Source organism: Rhinatrema bivittatum, chromosome 3 (genome assembly GCF_901001135.1).
Source record: "Rhinatrema bivittatum chromosome 3, aRhiBiv1.1, whole genome shotgun sequence".
Classification (NCBI taxonomy): domain Eukaryota; kingdom Metazoa; phylum Chordata; class Amphibia; order Gymnophiona; family Rhinatrematidae; genus Rhinatrema; species Rhinatrema bivittatum.
In genome coordinates this window covers 76,700,221-76,719,982 of record NC_042617.1, presented here as the reverse complement: position 1 = coordinate 76,719,982, position 19,762 = coordinate 76,700,221, and the positions used below count along the sequence as shown (strand labels likewise).

The 19,762-nt window shown below is 44.8% G+C and overlaps 1 protein-coding gene across 3 annotated transcripts in view; it reads right to left on the bottom strand.

The window, feature by feature from the left end:
- Nucleotides 1-19,762, bottom strand: part of GTF2A1L (general transcription factor IIA subunit 1 like) — a 140,694-nt gene that overhangs the window by 88,577 nt on the left and 32,355 nt on the right. The gene's annotated exons all lie outside the window — the stretch shown is intronic.

Sequence of the window (19,762 nt, the reverse complement as noted above, 5' to 3'; positions counted from 1 at the left end):
GTCGGGGGATTTACGCCTCCCTCTGGGAGGCGTAAATCCCCGCGCGCCAGCGGGCCTCCTGCGCGCCGGGCCGCGACCTGGGGGCGGGTACGGAGGGCGCGGCCACGCCCCCGGGCCATAGCCACGCCCCCGTACCCGCCCCCAAAACGCTGCCGACACGCCCCCGCAACGCCGCGCGCTCCGGCCCCGCCCCCCGACACGCCTCCCGACACGCCCACTCCGAAAACCCCGGGACTTACGCGAGTCCCGGGGTTCTGCGCGCGCCGGTGAGCCTATGTAAAATAGGCTCACCGGCGCGCAGGGCCCTGCTCGCGTAAATCCGCCCGGTTTTGGGCGGATTTACGCGAGCAGGGCTCTGAAAATCCGCCCCTTAGGTTTTACCTGCAAATGTTTTTTTCTTAAATTCTGACAGACCAGTCCAGACAACTGGAATTCATCACCCCATCAGCAGATACAGGCAGAATGCAAGCTTTCTTGTCCTGATGTCCCTCCTTGTACAGGCAAATATAGTAGGGAGCACTGAGAGGTGAGGATCACCTTGCTGGTAGCTGAAAGGAATCAGTAAGTTTTTGCTTGGGAAATTTTCTATGGGAATATTATTTAGTGTGTTTGTGCTTTTAATAGTCAGCAAGGCAGGGAATAAACTGAAGTTAGACTGTATTTTTAAATAGTCAGTAAGGCAGCTAATAAGCAATAGTTGTGTGTTTATTTTTAACAGTCCGTAAGGCAGCAGAAGTTAGAGTGTTTGTTTGTATATTAAAAAGAAAAAAAAAAAAAGGTAGCCAGAAGCTAGAAATAAGCAAGGTGCAGTGTATACCTAAGTAAAAAGGTTGAAAACTTCAGCACTCACCTCGGAAAGATGTTAAAGTAGTATGATTTGGTTTGATTAGGTACCAACATTTGTTAATCCAGAGAGCAGTGAGTCACTCTGGCTGACTAACTGAAGTTAGACTGTATTTCCCAACCCTCCCACCCCTCGCCCATCCTTTAATTTATAGGCAGGTGCCACCTTCACAAAAAAAACAAAAAAAAACCTTATTGAGAGTTTAATCATTCCCCTGTAAGCCACTACCAGACATATAGTGAATTCACTAATACATTTAAAGGACGTTAGACACATTCCTACTCCCATAGCAACCTAAAACTTACCGTAACTAGGAACTGAACAAATCTGAGATGATGGCAGCAGTCCAGCAGCAAGAGGGGGGCTTCCCAGTCTTTTGCATCGAGTGTCACATGTATGATTTTTTACCCACCGGTGAGAAATTGTACATGTGCTTGCGATGCAAAGAGCTCCTGTGTCTCAGAGAACGAGTCCGATCTCTGGAGGCTAGAGTGGCAGACCTGGAGGAGCTGGACAGAGAGGTATATAGATGAGACCTTTAGGGACATAGTAGCCAAGTCCCAACTTCAGATTGGCAGCCCTGGTGCTGCCTTGGAGGAAGAAGGTCTCATGATGGGAGAGCATCAAACTGGTGCAGCAGGAAAGGATCCTGCAGCAAAGACCTGCTCTCCAGGTGGTGCATTGTCCTTTCGCACCAAGGATGTCTCTCCAAGGCCTACTGCCAAGGAGGGAAGGGTTAGGTCAGCCATCATAGTTGGAGATTCGATTATTAGGAATGTAGACAGCTGGGTGGCTGGTGGACATGAGGATCGTCTGGTTACATGCCTACCTGGTGCGAAGGTGGCAGACCTCACGCGTCACCTAGATAAGATTTTAGACAGTGCTGGGGAGGAGCCACCTGTCGTGGTACATATGGGCACCAACGACATAGGAAAATGTGGGAGGGAGGTTCTGGAAGCCAAATTTAGGCTCTTAGGTAGAAAGCTTAAATCCAGAACCTCCAGGGTAGCATTCTCTGAAATGCACCCTGTTCCACGAGCAGGTCCCTAGAGACAGGCAGAGCTCCGGAGTCTCAATGCGTGGATGAGACGATGGTGCAAGGAAGAGGGATTCAGTTTTGTTAGGAATTGGAGAACCTTTTGGGGAAGGGGGAGTCTCTTCCGAAGAGATGGGCTCCACCTTAACCAGGGTGGAACCAGACTGCTGGCGCTAACCTTTAAAAAAGAGGTAGAGCAACTTTTAAACTAGAACAAAGGGGAAAGCAGACAGTCGCTCATCAGCGCATGGTTCGGAGACAGGTATCTTCAAAGGATACTAATGATGCATTAGAGTTAGGGCATCCCGACAGTGAGGTTCCAATAATAAGAAAAGTAGTCCAAGGGCCTGTAACTAAAAACTCACCTGAGCTAAAAAATTCTAACTTATCCCTATCAATTAAAAAGCAGAATGAAAATACAAACAAACAACTTTGAAATGTTTGTATGCTAATGCCAGAAGTCTAAGAAGTAAGATGGGAGAATTAGAATGTATAGCAGTGAATGATGACATAGACTTAATTGGCATCTCAGAGACATGGTGGAAGGAGGATAACCAATGGAACAGTGCTTACCGGGGTACAAATTATATCGCAATGACAGAGATGAGCACCCAGGAGACGGTGTGGCGCTTTATGTCCGGGATGGCATAGAATCCAACAGGATAAACATCCTGCATGAGACTAAATGCACACTCAAATCTTTATGGGTAGAAATCCCTTGTGTGTTGGGGAAGACTATAGTGATAGGAGTATACTACTGTCCACCTGGTCAAGATGGTGAGACGGACAATGAAATGCTAAGAGAAATTAGGGAAGCTAATCAAATTGATAGTGCGAAATTTCAATTACCTCAATATTGACTGGGTAAATGTATCATCGGGACATGCTAGAGAGATAAAATTGCTGGATGGAATGACAGCTTTATGGAGCAATTGGTTCAGGAACCAACAAGAGAGGGAGCCATTTTAGATCTACTTCTCAGGGGAGCACAGGATTTGGTAACGGTAGTGGGGCTGCTTGGCAATAGTGATCATAATATGATCAAATTTGAATTAATGACTGGAAGGGGGACAGTAAGCAAATCCACGGCTCTTGTGCTAAAAATTTTCAAAAGGGAAACTTTGATAAAATGAGAAAAATAGTTAGAAAAAAACTGAAAGGAGTAAAAAGTGTGCATGAGGCGTGGTCATTGTTAAAAAATACCATCCTAGAAGCACAGTCCACATGTATTCCACACATTAAGAAAGGTAGAAAGAAGGCAAAACGATCACCAGCATGGTTAAAAGGGGAGGTGAAAGAAGCTATTTTAGCCAAAAGTTTTTCATTCAAAAATTGGAAGAAGGATCCAACAGAAGAATATAGGATAATGCATAAGCATTGGCAAGTTAAATGTAAGACATTGATAAGACAAAGAGAGAATTTGAAAAGAAGTTGGCCATAAGGCAGAAACTCACAGTAAAAACTTTTTTAAATATATCCGAAGCAGAAAGCATGTGAGGGAGTCAGTTGGACCGTTAGATGATCGAGGTGTTTAAAGGGGCAATTAGAGAAGAGAAGGCAATCACAGAAAAATTAAATTATTTTTTTGCTTCAGTGTTTACTGAAGAGGATGTTGGGGAGATACCAGTATCAAAGAAGGTTTTCATGGGGGATGATTCAGATGGACTGAATCAAATCACAGTGAACCTAGAAGGTGTGGTAGGCCTGATTGACAAACTGAAGAATAGTAAATCACCTGGACCAGATGGTTTACACCCCAGGGTTCTGAAGGAACCCAAAAATGAAACTTCAAATCTATTAGTAAAAATGTGTAACCTATCATTAAAATCATACATTGTACCTGAAGACTGGAGGGTGACTAATGTAACCCCAATATTTAAAAAGGGCTCCAAGGGTGATCCAGGAAACTACAGACCAGTTAGCCTGACTTCAGTGCCAGGAAAAATAGTAGAAAGTGTTCTAAATATCAAAATCACAGAACATATAGAAAGACATGATTTAATGGAGCAAAGTCAGCATGGCTCTACGCAAGTCAGGTCTTGCCTCACAAATCTGCTTCACTTTTTTGAAGGAGTTAATTAACATGTAGATAAAAGGTGAACTGGTAGATGTAGTATATCTGGATTTTCAGAAGGCGTTTGACAAAGTTCCTCATGAGAGGCTTCTAGGAAAAGTAAAAAGTCATGGGATAGGTGTTGATGTCCTTTCGTGGATTACAAACGGGCTAAAAGACAGGAAACAGAGTAGGATCAAATGGACAATTTTCTCAGTGGAAGGGAGTGGGTAGTGGAGTGCCTCAGGGATCTGTATTGGGACCTGTACTTTTCAATATATTTATAAATGATCTGGAAAGAAATACGAAGAGTGAGGTAATCAAATTTGCAGATGATACAAAATTGTTCTGAGTAGTTAAATCACAAGCAGATTGTGATAAATTGCAGGAAGACCTTCTGAGACTGGAAAATTGGGCATCCAAATTTAATATGGATAAGTGCAAGGTGATGCATATAGGGAAAAATAACCCATGCTATAGTTACTCAATGTTAGGTTCCATATTAGGAGCTACCACCTAAGAAAGAGATCTAGGGGTCATAGTGGATAACACATTGAAATCGTCGGTTCAGTGTGCTGCGGCAGTCAAAAAAGCAAACAGAATGTTGGGAATTATTAGAAATGGAATGGTGAATAAAATGGAAAATGTCATAATGCCTCTGTATCGCTCCATGGTAAGACCGCACCTTGAATACTGTGTACAATTCTGGACACCGCATCTCAAAAAAAGATATAGTTGCGATGGAGAAGGTACAGAGAAGGGCGACCAAAATGATAAAGGGAATGGAACAGTTCCCCTATGAGGAAAGACTAAAGAGGTTAGGACTTTTCAGCTTGGAGAAGAGACGGCTGAGGGGGGATATGAGGTGTTTAAAATCATGAGAGGTCTAGAACGGGTAGATGTGAATCGGTTATTTACTCTTTCGGATAATAGAAAGACTAGGGGGCACTCCATGAAGTTAGCATGCGGCACATTTAAAACTAATCGGAGAAAGTTCTTTTTTACTCAACACACAATTAAACTCTGGAATTTGTTGCCAGAGGATGTGGTTAGTGCAGTTAGTATAGCTGTGCTTAAAAAAGGATTGGATAAGTTCTTGGAGGAGAAGACAATTACCTGCTATTAATTAAGTTGACTTAGAAAATAGCCATTGCTATTACTAGCAACAGTAACATGGAATAGACTTAGTTTTAGGTACTTGCCAGGATTTTGTGGCCTGGTTTGGCCACTGTTGGAAACAGGATGCTGGGCTTGACGGACCCTTGGTCTGACCCAGTATGGCATGTTCTTATGATTCAGCAGTCTCTTGCCCAAGCCCATCCTCTGATTCCCTCAGGTATCTGAAAAGGGGAAGAACCAATTTCCTTTTTTTTTTTTTTTTGCAAATTTAAACAGAAACAAATAACTTACTTCGCAACTGTGTGCCCTAATGGGTCCCTCTGTTTGAATATAATCTTAGCTCTTCCTTCCACAGGCTGCATTTCTCCCCTGGTGCACAAGCGCTTCTTTGTCTTTTCTCTTTCTTGGAAAATATCTCCAACAAAATAACCATTCAAAAAACAAACATTTACTAACACAAGGGATCCTCAGAATAAGCATTACCTCTGCTCTTCCTTGTCTCACCAAGTTATATTGTCACCTGGTGTACCCAAGCTCTTCATCTGTTATTTACATTCCCTTCCCTTACTGTTTCCAGGGTGGGATCTGGACTGATCTGCCAGAACGCAAGGAAAGAAAATTAGCAGTTAAGACCTAATTGTACCTTCCTCTTCTTTCTGCCAGTCCAGTCCAGACAATTGGTATGAACCTGAGCTGTACATATCCCAGGCAGGAGATACCTAGTGTTGTTTCCAGTACTCCCATAACAAATCTCATCCCTGTTTTCTCTTGGAGTTTTAGTCTATAATGCTTTGCGAATGTATGCTTCAAGGTCCACATGGCTGCCTTGCAAATATCAGCTGGTGGTACTGCTCTATATTCTTACCAAGTTGCTTCCTGAGCTCTCACAGTGTGTGCTCTCAGGCCCTCCTTAATTCATCTAGTGATGGATGCTTTGGAGAGCTGCTTCTCCTTTCTGTCTCCCTGCAAATAATATAAATAACCTGTCTTGACTTTCAAAACCAAATTGGCCACCTTTGGTCTCTCAAGAGACCAAAGGTCCTGGCAAAACAATTTGACTGAGGTGAAATTTTGAGACTTTTGGCAAAAATGAAGGTACTGGTCCGACAGTTACCTTCTCTCTTGAAAAAGATAGGTATAGGTCCCTGCATGGCAGGGCCTATAACTCAGAGATTCTCCTTGTTGAGCCTATTGCCAATAATAAAGCTATTTTGAGAGTTAGAGCCTATACTGAAATCTTCCGGAGAGGTTAAACAGGGCTCTTGTTAAAGTCACTAGAACCAAATTCAAATCCCATGGCAGTACTAGCGATTTCCTTGCCGGACATAGGTGCTTTGCCCCTCTTAGGAAGCAGACTATGTCTGGATGTGCTGCTATGGAGGTTTCATTCACTTGCCCCCTTGCAATGAGGCAAGTGCCTCAGTGTACATTCTGGTCCACCATATTGCTTGTTTTGATGGCTTAAGACTTGGATATAGGCTATCCCTGGGACAATGGTCAATTTTCTCAGTGGAAAAGGGTAAACAGTGGAGTGCCTCAAGGATCTGTACTTGGACCGGTGCTTTTCAATATATATATAAATGAAATGGAGAGGAATACGATGAGTGAGGTTATCAAATTTGCAGATGATACAAAATTATTCAGAGTAGTTAAATCACAAGCAGACTGTGATACATTACAGGAGGACCTTGCAAGACTGGAAGATTGGGCATCCAAATGGCAGATGAAATTTAATGTGACAAGTGCAAGGTGTTGCACATAGGGAAAAATAACCCTTGCTGTAGTTACACGATGTTAGGTCCCATATTAGGAGCTACCACCCAGGAAAAAGATCTAGGCATCATAGTGGATAATACTTTAAAATCGTCGGCTCAGTGTGCTGCAGCAGTCAAAAAAGCAAACAGAATGTTAGGAATTATTAGGAAGGGAATGGTTAATAAAACGGAAAATGTCATAATGCCTCTATATCGCTCCATGGTGAGACCGCACCTGGAATACTGTGTACAATTCTGGTCGCTGCATCTCAAAAGATATAGTTGCGATGGAGAAGGTACAGAGAAGGGCAACCAAAATGATAAATGGGATGGAACAGCTCCTCTACGAGGAAAGGCTGAAGAGGTTAGAGCTTGGAGAAGAGATGGCTGAGGGGGGATATGATAGAGGTCTTTAAGATCATGCGAGGTCTTGAACGGGTAGATGTGAATCAGTTATTTATACTTTTGAATAATAGGACTAGGGGGCATTCCATGAAGTTAGCAAGTAGCACATTTAGGACTAATCGGAGAAAATTCTTTTTCACTCAACACACAATTAAGCTCTGGAATTTGTTGCCAGAAGATGTGGTTAGTGCAGTTAGTTTAGCTGGGTTCAAAAAAGGTTTGGATAATTTCTTGGAGGAGAAGTCCATTAACGGCTATTACTCAAATTTACTTAGGGAATAGCCACTGCTATTAATTGCATCAGTGACATGGGATCTTCTTGGTGTATGGGTAATTGCCATGTTCTTGTGGCCTGGTTTGGCCTCTGTTGGAAACAGGATGCTGGGCTTGATGGACCCTTGTTCTGACCCAGCATGGCAATTTCTTATGTTCTTATGTTCTTAATAGGAAGTACCGCAGTATAGACAGTCAAGGAAATTTCAGTATCAGCTTGAGCATGCACAGCTTTACCAGTCTCCAGCTTGGAAGCTCATACCTTCCCAAAACCTTCAATACTTGTACGGTAGATCCCTTCGCCCAATCACATCCTGTTTCATGGGCATAGAACCCTTAGTGAGCTGGAGGGGAGCACTCAAAATATGTGCAGACAAGGGATAGTCCTCTTGGGGAGTCTTCAGGGTTAACACTTGTAACCTGTTTTCAACTGTGTCCTCAGTGATACATGCAGCCTCTGCTCCATGTTTCAATTCTCCCACTAGGCCCAAGACTTAAGGCTGGGTCATTCTCCTTTCTCTGTGGTTACATCTGAATGCACCCATTTGACTGCACTCTGTGTTAGGCTTGTAACCCACTGTGTATTAGGGAAGCAAAGAAACTCAGTACAGGAATTTCCAGGTACCTCCTGTGTTCTTAAGGATCTCTCAACCTACAACTACTAATATTCATCACAGTCCCAAACATCGATTGCTCTTCTTCTAAGGAAATCACAACCCTGCAGTCTTTTAAAGTCACATTCAAATATTCAGTTGCTAATCGTTTTTATTCTTCACTATTCACATGTGCAATTTTCTTATTTTAAGTACATCAGTCATTCTTCAGATAAGAAAAGTTTTTCAAAACAAGCCCAGTCTCATTAGTAGGGTTTCCTAACAAAAATCTCAGTTGCACTCTTTAAAACAGTTGCAAGACTTCAGTTCTTCAGGCTCAAACAAGGCATAAAATGCTTGTGCAATTTCTGTGGCATCTGCCCTTACTAATTTCTCCAAATATCAAATCAACCATGAGTTTTCAGGCTGAAATACAGCGGCTACTCTTTAATTGATGAAGGCTGTATCTCAGTGCAGCTTAAATGTCCAACTTGTTCACCAAAGGCGGCTTTACTTTTGCTTAAATTCAATAGTTTAGCTGGCCAATTAACAGGAGCTATGCTTCCAAATAATTTAGTTGTCTCGTTAGGCAATTACTGGGAGAACTTCACTCCAGTGCAGCTTAATTGGATAACATATCAGTTAATGCAAGCTTTGCTTCTATACCACTTAAATGCAGGATTGGTCAATTAGCCAAAGAAAGGCTTCGCTTCTACATAGTTTACATGTTTAAGATGTCAGTTCCTGAACTGCAGCAAAAAGTCTGTAGTCTTCCAATGGGAGCTTCAGTGCTGTGCAGTTCACAAATAAAGTTTCCTAACAGAAGCAAGTTTTACTTCTGAATAGATTAGCAGTAATTGCTTCTTAGTTAAGGACAATTTCACCCTGCTGCAGCTGCATTCATTCCTTCTGTATGATGTAGAAATCACAACCCACTTGTGCCTTAGTACTATTTATATGGTCTGCAGCAAAACAACCAAACCAGACAAACACAGCTGCAGCATTCCTAGCTCCTGCCTTATTTGCAGAATTATCTGGCTTCTTAGTCCATTTCTCAAACTAGCAGTGCAATCTCTCTCTGTCCGGACAAAAAGAAACCATTCACTTAGCTTAATACTTGAGCTCTCTGCTAGATGCTGCCTCAGGCTCTTCCTTGTCAGCACCTTCTATGATCTCCTTCTGGGCTAATCACTGCTGCCCTCCTCTGGTCACTACTGCAAAAATCCTCCATCTTTATACAGCTAATAGCCAATCCAAGGTGGGTACTGACTTCACCCAAAGTCATCTGCTTTCTGATGAGACTCTCCAAGAGGCTAGTTAGCAAGAGTAGCTAGGAAATGTAGATCTCCAGGACAGCCATATTCTTTTTCTTTTAACTTATTCAGATCCTCACAAGACCTTGTTTTCTGGTTTGAGCTGCACATTTTCTGCACAGAGACTAAGACAGATACTGCTAAATCACCACACCCCTGTAGCAAGAGATGGCTGATATTTAAACCCTCAGTGAATTCACTGCCAAGACCATATCCAGCCCCTCTTGCAAGAACCGCAGAAGCCTAGCTATCTCTGCTTTCTGGGGTTTTGTTTGCAATTCTCAAAGATTCTCCAGATTCTGATGTATGTTAGAGGTTTCACTCACTTGAAAGGAATACCCCCTTTCTCAATCTGTTCCTTTCCATTGCCAGGCTGTAAGACAGAACTGCACTGGATCCTCCTTGAAGACTGGCCCTTACTTCAGAAGACCTGCCACCGTTGGTTTGACTAGGTCTGCATACCACAGCTGACTTGGTGCATTCAGAATTACCTGCCCCAGATGGTCCGCTTTTCTTCCTTCCAGTTTTCCTACCATTGGCCAGGGCAGAAAAATGTAGAGCAAAGTGTCTATGAGCTACCTTTGAGAAAATTCGTCAATTCCTCTGGTGCCCCATTCTTGGTTTCGACTGAAAAACAAGTTTGCTTACCGTAAATGTTTCCGTAGATAGCAGGATGAATTAGCCATGCTGTCCTGGGATCTGTCAATCAGGTCCAGGAGGCGGAGCTTGACAAAGCAGAGGTTAATCTTTGTTCCCTCCGTGGCTGCGCGTGTGTTCCCGCGCAGGAAGTATCAGATTCTCCTCAGTCTGTGATCAAGTAGTAGATAGGATATGGTTTTGTGATTGCCAGGGAGGAGGGTGGGTCAGCATGGCTAATTCATCCTGCTATCTACGGAAACAACATTTACGGTAAGCAAACTTGTTTTTTCCCGTCGATAGCAGAGCTGAATTAGCCATGCTGTCCTGGGAGTCACAAGCTCCCAAACACGTTCAGATCTATTTTGCTTCTGGAACGTGAAAAAACAGATTGTGGCAATCACTTGGAATGGAATGGTACGGACTGTAAGACTGTTTGTCCTAACTTCGTATCTGACGAAGCTTGCTGATCAAGGCAGTAATGTGATGTAAATGTATGTAGAGAAGTCCATGTAGCTGCCTTACAGATTTCAATGGGTTGTATATTCCTGAGGTGCGCCCACGTAGTCGTTAGTGCACGAACCTGATGAGCTTTGGGCTGTTGCGAAAGAAGCAAGTGTTGTTTGTCATAGCAGAATTGGATGCATTGGACTATCCAGCTCGCTATGGTGCGTTTCGTTACCGGTAGACCTGGTGCCTTGGGGTCAAATTAAACAAATAGTTGCGACGGACGTGATGTGGAGGTTGTTCTATTTCTGTAGTATACTAAAGCCCTTTTACAGTCCAGGGTGTGAAGTAATTTTTCCCGGTCAGTGGCATGGGGTTTTGGAAAAAATATCAGTAGTTCGATAGTTTGGTTAAGATGAAATTGAGAGATAACTTTTGGTAAGAATGATGGATGCGTTCTAAGCACTACCTTTTGATGGAAAAACTGCAAGTACGGTTCATAATGTACTAGCGCCTGTAATTCACTGACTCGTCTTGCCGAGGTGACTGCCACTACAAATACCACCTTCCATGTCAGATATTTTGTGTGTGCTGACTCCATTGGTTCAAAGGGAGGAAGTATCAATTGTTCTAAGACTGCATTAATATTCCACGGAACCGCTGGTTTTGTGATTGGAGGTCTAAGGTGTAATAGTCCTTTGAGGAATCGAGACAGGAGAGGATGAGCAGATATTGCGATGTTATTGAACGGCCTATGGTAGGCCGCAATGGCACTGAGGTGAACGCAAATAGAAGCCGTGGCTAATCCTTGCTCATATAGAGTATGTAGATAATCCAATAGTTGCTCCGGTGTCCAATCCATGGGTGATATGTGCTTAGAAGTGCACCATGTAGAATAACGTCGCCACTTGTAACTGTAATTCTTCCTAGTGGAGGGTTTCCTAGACTCCAAAAGGATGATTTGTGCGTGTTGAGATATGTTTTGTTCCGTTAATAACAGCCGGTCAGCCTCCACACTGTCAAGTGAAGGGAGGAGTGTAGCGGGTGTAGAAGAGTTCCGTGTTCCTGAAGTAGAAGATCTGGTCGACTGGGAAGATGGATTGGTGAATCGCTGGATAAGTGAAGAAGGTAACTGTACCATGGTTGTCGAGGCCAGGCCGGGGCGATGAGAATCATTTGAGCTCTGTCCGCTATGCACTTCTGAATTGTCCTGGTGATCAATGGTATGGGAGGAAAGGCATAGAGAAGACCTGTCGACCACGGAATTAGGAACGCATCTTGTGCTATTCGGAGTTTGCTGGGTCGTAAGGAACAGAAACTGGGAACTTGTTTGTTGAGTTCCATCGCAAAGAGATCGATCAATGGCGTTCCCCATTTGTCAAATATACGGAGTGCTACCTCCGGATTGAGGGACCATTCGTGGGGATGGAAGATGCGACTTAATTTGTTTGCCCTTGTGTTTGCGATGCCCGGCAGGTAGGTGGCTTGTAGGTGCATGCAATGTTGGTGTGCATGTTGGAAGATAAGCAATGTTTTTTTGCAAAGGGGCCAAGAACCTGATCCTCCCTGTTTGTTGATATAGAACATTGCTACTTGGTTGTCTGTGTACACCATGACTCTGCGACCCTGCAGAAATTCCTGAAAGGCCTGTAGAGCGTTGCGAATTGCTCGTAGTTCTAGCAAATTGATTTGTAGATTCTGTTCCGCCAAGGTCCAGAGACCTTGAGTCTCGTGGAGCTCTAGATGTGCTCCCCAACCCTTCCGCGACGCGTCTGTAGTTAGGACTGTGTTGTGGATGGGCGGCCGGAACAATGCTCCCTTCATTAATGTGGACGGAAGGAGCCACCAAGCGATGTCCTTTTTCATTTCTGTCATAAGGACTACTGGTTGTGATAAGGGGTGTACGTGTTGTTTCCACTGCCGTTTCAGTCCCCACTGGAGGCGTCTCATGTGTAGTTTGGTACTTGGGACGAGGAAATTGGCCGCCGCGATATGACCCAAACTACTAGCACTTGTCGTGCCGAGGTTATCTGTTTTTTGTGCAAGGTCTGTAGGAGTTTTCTCAATTGTATTTGTCTGTCCAGTGGAAGATAGGCTCTGGATTGTCTGGTATTCAGGTAAGCCCCTATGAATTGCAGTTGTTGCGTCGGTTGTAGGTGAGGTTTTTGGAAGTTGACTACTAACCCCAACTGCTCTAAGCAGTGAAGGATCTAGTAGAGCTGAGTCAGAAGTAGTTCCCGAGTTGGAGCCACTATTAGCCAATCGTCCAGGTAAGGAAAGATTGTTATCCCCTGCTGTCTGAGGTGAGCCACCACCACTACCATGCACTTGGTGAATACTCTGGGTGCAGCTGATAATCCAAAGGGAAGTACCTTGTATTGGTAATGCTGGTGCTTGTAGCGAAAGCATAGGTACCGCCAAGAGGAGGGGTGGATTGGAATGCGAGTATACGCATCCTTCAGGTCGATCGAACACATCCAGTCGTTGGGTTGCAGTAGTGGTAGAATGGATTTCAAGGATACCATCTTGAACTTTTCTTTGATCAGGAATTTGTTGAGTTCCCGAAGATCTAAGATGGGTCGTAGGCCCCCCGACCTTTTGGGAATCAAGAAATAAGGGGAATAAAACCTCTTGTTTCAATGATTCCGGGATAGTGGCGCAATGACTTTCTCTTTGCATAAGTTGGAGATCTCGTGTTCGAGTTGTGGATGATTCCTCGCATTCCGTAGGGGGGACAAGTGGGGGTAATCTGGGTTTCGTTTGAAATTGAAGACGATATACCTGACGCACAATATCCAGCACCCATTGGTCAGATGTTATTTGTTCCCACACCGGAAGGCAAGATTGAATTCTTCCCGACGGTGATACGGGGTGTGATGGTGGCTGTAACTTCAAAAAGACTGTGTTGTCTTAGGCGTCATGGTTTGCTGTTGACCTTGTTGACGCGGTGTCCGCGGCTTACCTCTACGAGGTATCTGTGTCTGTTGCTGGTGAGTTTGCGGTCTTTGATATGAAGGATATGATGGAGGACGAAATGGTTGATACGACCTGTAAGGTCTACATCCATACGAGGATTTACGAGCAAAGGGGTAGAATCGTTTGGAGGACTGATAAGTCGATTGAGATTGTAAAGACTGCACCGCTAACGCTTCATCTTTCAACTTGCCCACTGTTTCTTGCAGTTTTGTGCCAAACAGGTTCTCTCCAGTGCATGGAAGGTTGGCTAGTTTATCGTGGACGACTTCCCTGATGGAGCTAGAGCGGAGCCACGCTGTCCTTCGTGCCGCTATGGCTGTCGCTGACGCCCTGGATGACGTCTCCATGGCCTCAAACTGATCGTAGGAGATGTCTGGTGCATTCCTCCATGTCATGTAAAGTTTGAGGAGGTTGATCTCCCGTTGTTGAGAGTAAGACCTTGGTCGCCTGGAGGCACTCGTACATGTATTGCACCATATAGAACTGATGGTGCATAATCCTTGTGGTGAGCATCGCGTTTTGAAAAATCTTGCGTCCCACTTCATCCATGTATTTGCAGTCTCTATTAGGTGGGTAAGTCGCATGAAGCTTAGGATTCTTAAAGCGTTGCATCGCCGATTCTACAACCACCGACTCATGCTGGAGTTGTGGGAGTGCGTAAGGTATATCCTTTTTGATACGGAATTTAATGTCCGATTTCCAGGAAACCGCCTGCAGTGACTGGGGTGTTTCCCAAGACTTCAGGAGTAGGCGATGGAGGAGGTCATGCGGAGGAAGTGTGGTAGGTTCCCCAGGAACATCGAAGATTTTTAATAACCCTAGTGTCTCCGACCTAGGGTCGGGTTCCTTTTGAATTTGTAATTGCAGGATCTTACCCATCTTCTCTAGGAATTTTGGATATAAGTCTTCCGGTGGGGAATATGGTTCTTGTGCTCCTTCCGGTGGATCTGATGGAAAACCAGTCGATGAGGCTGGGGACCCGGAAGGAGAGTGATAATCTTCCCGAGAAATAGAGTGTGTCGGTGAATGACATGGAGATAAGGGCTTCGGAGAGGAGGGTGCTTCATCTGTGGAGCCCTTCGGAGGCGTAGGTGTAGGTTCAGCCCTTGAATCAGTGTGCTTTGCCTAACGCAAACGAAGCTTCTAGAGTCTCGTAAAACCCAGCCAGTGACTGAGATAACTGCCATAAGGCGTCTTTGGTGGCCCTAGGCATGGCCGGTTTATTCGTCTGCTGCGGCTCTCTGTTCTCGGGTAGTCGGGATATCTCTTCTCGTACCTCAGAGTCACTAGTCGGTGACAGAGATGCTTGTGATGAGGTAAGGTAGATTGGTGATTGTTGGTGTTTCATGTGCTGATGTGACACCAATGATGATCTCGAAGTCGATGGACTGACGTCTTTCGACCTGTGTTGTTTTGAACGTACCTGACTATGTGATCGGTGCTCATGCACATGTCTAGGTGCTCGTCTTTTGGACTCAGGTGGAGTGTGTGCGTGCGTCCCTTGATTTCTTTGACGAGGTATTTGACGTCCTGTGTCTGGAGTCACAGGAACTAGAATGAGATCTGGCGTGGTGTTTACGCTTATGTGGTCTCTTATAGTCTTCTGCAGTATGCACCGCTTTCCCTAATAAGGAACATAGTTCTGGATTTTGACCGGTCCTAACTGTGACCAATATTCTTACTGGTACTGCTGATGGTTGCTGCACCGAAGTACTTTCCAATAAGGACTTTGATCCCAACGTCATCTTCATTGGCTCCGGCGCAGTCTTGCGCGCCGATGGTTCCGGCACCGTCTTGCGCACCGATGGTTCCAGTGGTGGCGCCGACTTCTGCACCGGAACACACGCGCAGCCGCAGAGGGAACAAAGATTAACCTCTGCTTTGTCAAGTTCCGCCTCCCGGACCTGATTGACAGATCCCAGGACAGCATGGCTAATTCAGCCCTGCTGTCGACGGGAAAAAATAGGATTGCTTTAGTATGCTTTCGTGTGGCCATCATATCCCAATGAGGCCTTCCCCATGTATCCACTATCTGCCATCTCCCACTCCCCTGGATCCAACTTCTGGCAGCATAGGATGTCAGCTTGAATGTTGTCTATCCCTGCTATATGTGCAGCCGAGATCTCCTGCAGCTGCTTCTCTGCCCAGTTCATTACCATAACTGCTTCTCTATCCCCATGAGAGATGTGTCCCTCCTTGATTGTTTACAAATACTACCACTATGGCTGAAAGTACTTTGACTGCATTCCTTCCTAGCCTCCATTAAAAGTCTATTAGTGCCAGTCTGATTGCCCTGGTCACCAGGTGATTCACTAATTGTGAGCAGGTCCCTTGCATCACTTGTCCCTCACAGTGCACTCCCATCCTGCTCTGCCGGCATCTGCTATTAAGAGTTATCAATTGTGGAGGCTCCAGTTTGGATTCCTTGGTCAAGTTGACCTTGGATAATCACCATGCCAGGCTTAACCTGTGGCCTGCTTCGTTTTGGGGATCTTCTTTTCAAAATCCTGACTTCGCAGAGACCACCTGGATAGTAGGGCCCTCTGTAACGGTCTCATGTGGGCCCTTGCCCCAGGCACCATCGTGACTGCTGCTGTTATTGAACCCAAGACCTGTAGGTATATCTGTACTCTGTGATTTGGACTATTCAAACCTCATATTTGCTGCTGTAACTTGTCTAACCTCTGTGTGTCAGAAACAGTGTTCCTGTCTTTATATCAAATCGTGCTCCTAAATACACCAGCATCTAGGAGAAAAGCAAGTGACTTGTTCCTGTTCAATATCCATCCCAGCTTTTCTAGTAGCTGCAATTCTGTGTTGCTTAACAGTCTTCCTGGAAGGAGTTGGCTCATATCAGCCAATCGTCCAGGTATGGGTGTACTCCTATCCCTTCTTGCATAGGAAGGCCGCCACCACCAGCATTAAATTTGTAAACATTCTTGGTGCCATCACCAGTCCAAAAGGCAAAGCTTTGAATTAATAGCCACACAGAAAGCATTGGAATTCCTTCCTGATTGGAATATGCCTCTGAGAGGTCTGAACGACAGAAATTTGCCTTTTCTTACTGCTGACCTCACTGTCCCTAGTAACTCCATACGGAAGTGGGGGACCCTCAGGGCCTGATTTACTTTCTTTAGATCTAGTACTGGCCAGAATGTTCCTTCCTTCTTTGGAAATATGAAGTAGATTCAGTACCTTCCTTTTCCTTCCCCTGGCACTGACACTGTTGCCTGTAACTGGAGAAGGCTATCATTTCTTGAACTGCTGCTTTCTTGTTTGCTATATATGTGATGCCAGAAAATCCTCCCTTATTGGGAATTTCAGCTCCAGCATGTATCCCTCTTGTATAATGTTGAGCACCCATTGGTCTCTTGTGATGTGAAACCACTCCTTAAAGAAAACCTGTAATCTGCCCACTACTGGCAGGAGCAAGAAGTGGGCCTGCAAACTACCATTGTGCTCCCTTAGTGGCGAGTGGGGTCCTATTACTCCCTTCTTTTGAGATCCTCCTGATTCCACGAAAAGACTGTGCTCACCCTAGCAAACTGGTGCTCACTGTGCTCTAGCTCTTAGCCAGCCTATACTGCCTGCATGCCTTCTGCCCTTGCTGAACCGTACCTAAACAGGAAGACTTCCTAGACCTATCTTCTGGCAGACTCTGTGGCCTAGATTCCCAAAGGTCTTTAACTAGCCCCTTCTATTCTTTGTCAAATAGCAGTCTTCCCTTAAAGAGAATCTTACCTAGCTTAGCCTTGGAAGTTGAGCCCGCTGCCCAGTTTCTTAGCCGCAATAGGCGCCTGTCATGACTAGGTCGCCGCCTGTTTGGCTGACACCCTTATGAGGTCATATGTGTCTGCAACAAATGCTACCACTGATTCCCATCTGTGCAATCTCAGCACTACTTGCTTACAATCCTTCTCCTAATGCAGACTACTGCATCCACCAGATTATTGCACTGGCTGTATTACTCCCCTGACCCCCCCCCCCCCCCCCCCACAGATCGCAGCCTGCAAGGCCAAGCTGGACAATTTGAAGGCTCTCCAATAGAAACTCCACCATCCTGTCCTGGAAGTTCTTCCGGGCTGCTCCCCCTTCTACCGGGATCCTAGTCTTCTGTGCATCTCCGAAGACGGCAGCATCTTGCAGCTTTTCCACATAGTTTTTCCATAATCAACTTCTCAGGCTTAACTCTGGTATCTCCCACTTTGCTCCAATCACATCTTATATTGCAAAGTGGACTGGGAAGGTTCTCACTTGCTTATTCATGCTATTCCTCAGACAGCTTCAGGACCTGCGAGACTCTAGTTATCACTTCAAGTTCTTCTGCCCTGAACAGAAACCGTGGCATCATCCTGGCAAACCTTAAGTTCCCTTTCCTCTTCTTCCTTCTATGACTCCCCTTGAGATAAGCCTCCTTCATCCTCTGATGCCGTATCCTTTTCCACCATCAAACCTTCTGACTCTGCCAGCGTCCTGCTCCTCTTTCATTTAGAGTCCCCTCCCCAGGAGTGATCCCTACTAATGCTCTCCTCCTGCATATGCCTGCCTTTCATCTAGCAATGGGCTTTATGCATGACTAAGACAAACTTAGTAGAGAACTTGTCCTTCCCTTCCTGTGGGGACGCTGGATGCAGCAGCACTCTCTGAGTGCCTGCCTCTGCTTCTGATGGAGTTGAGGAGTGCCATGATCTCATCTGCTGCATGAAGCACAGCCAAAGGGTAAATGCGCTACTCCAAGATGCTAGACCTGCCTCCCTCTATCACAGCTCCTCCCCCTTGGCACCATCTGTTTTTGCAAAATAAGCCTGCAACACTTGGAATGCATTGGACTCCACATTTAATGCATTTTCTTCCCCGCTCCATACCACTGCTCCCAAGAAACTTCCAAGTGGCAAGGAGAGGAGGGAGATCCAGGCCAGGTCCACGACTTAGGCCTTGCTCCCACCTGCCCTTTGAGTCTGCCATTCAGCTGCACTGTTTTGTTTTTGTTTTGTTTTTTAAATGGCAGTAGCTTTCCCTTCACTGCCGTGGGAAATGCAGGACATCAAAACCTGATTGCCCTGGGGGAAGGAAGACAGCCCCACAAGGACTGTCATCCAAAGAAGGGTCCTCTCGCCTGACCATAACTGCAGAAATTGATGTTGAGGAAGACCATTGTTCCCAAACCCTTGACTTCCTCCTTCTTCCTGTTGGATCAGCTGACTCCTATCATCTGTTTGAGGCAGAGAATTACTCTTTGCCTGCTGTACCAACTTATATAGGTAGGGTTATCAGGACAAGAAAGCTTGCACTCTGCCTCCATCTGCTGGTAAGGAGGAATCCCAGTTGTCTGGGCTGGTCTGGCAGGATGAACAAGAATATTCTTGCCCGGAATCTTAATCATTGATCCCAAGTCACTAGGTGAACTCATCAGATAGAATCATTAGTCCCAAGTCACACAGTACTAATCAGAGTAGAAATTAAACAAAGTAATGCTTCATTAGCTACACAACAGTTTAAATCTTCCCGTCCCATGTTGCCTTAGTTTAGGTATGGTAAGCGCTGGCTACCTGAAATTTGTAGATTTTATGGATATTTGTTGGATAACTTTCCCAACATAGACAGCCTGGCAAAAGAAAATTGACCATGTTGAGGTTGCTTCCTGGACTATTGCTTTTCTTCATTTCATCTATAAATCAGACTGCGAAATTATTAAGTGTCTCGATTTTTGTTCCTTTGTATCACTGCGTTACCACTTGTGATATCTCCAAATCGGTAAATTTTGCACATACCTTAACAGGAATGAAGCTCATTCGTAAGCCAGGGTATGTTGACTGATATCAGGCTCTCAAATTTACTGCTAATGCTCTTAATACTTGCATTGTGCCAGAGAGCTTCCTTCAGGCATTCATAGGGTGTAATATGCACAAACATATCTAGTGCACCTGCAAGTTCTTTATAATCTGGGATGCCACTGTCTGTTTTCTCTGGGTGCATTAATTATGGCCAGAAATGTATTACATTTAGAATATTCTAGACAATAATATGCCCAAAAGAAAGTCTGGTCCCACAGACACAAAGCATATGTCTGAAAAGCATTAAAAATAATACTATGGTATTTAATACAACTGTTCCAATATGATAGGTTCACTCTGTTCAGTAGTCCATGTCTGTCTTTCCTAGCCTCTGACATTACAGAGATGACCCAACCAATGAAAACTGGTTGTAGAATTCATTTTCTCTCTCTGAAGATAAAAACCATGGAACACCACTGATATCCAGTGCTAAAAAAATGTACTTTTTCAGATGGACAGTAATAAAGGTATTGAAAATT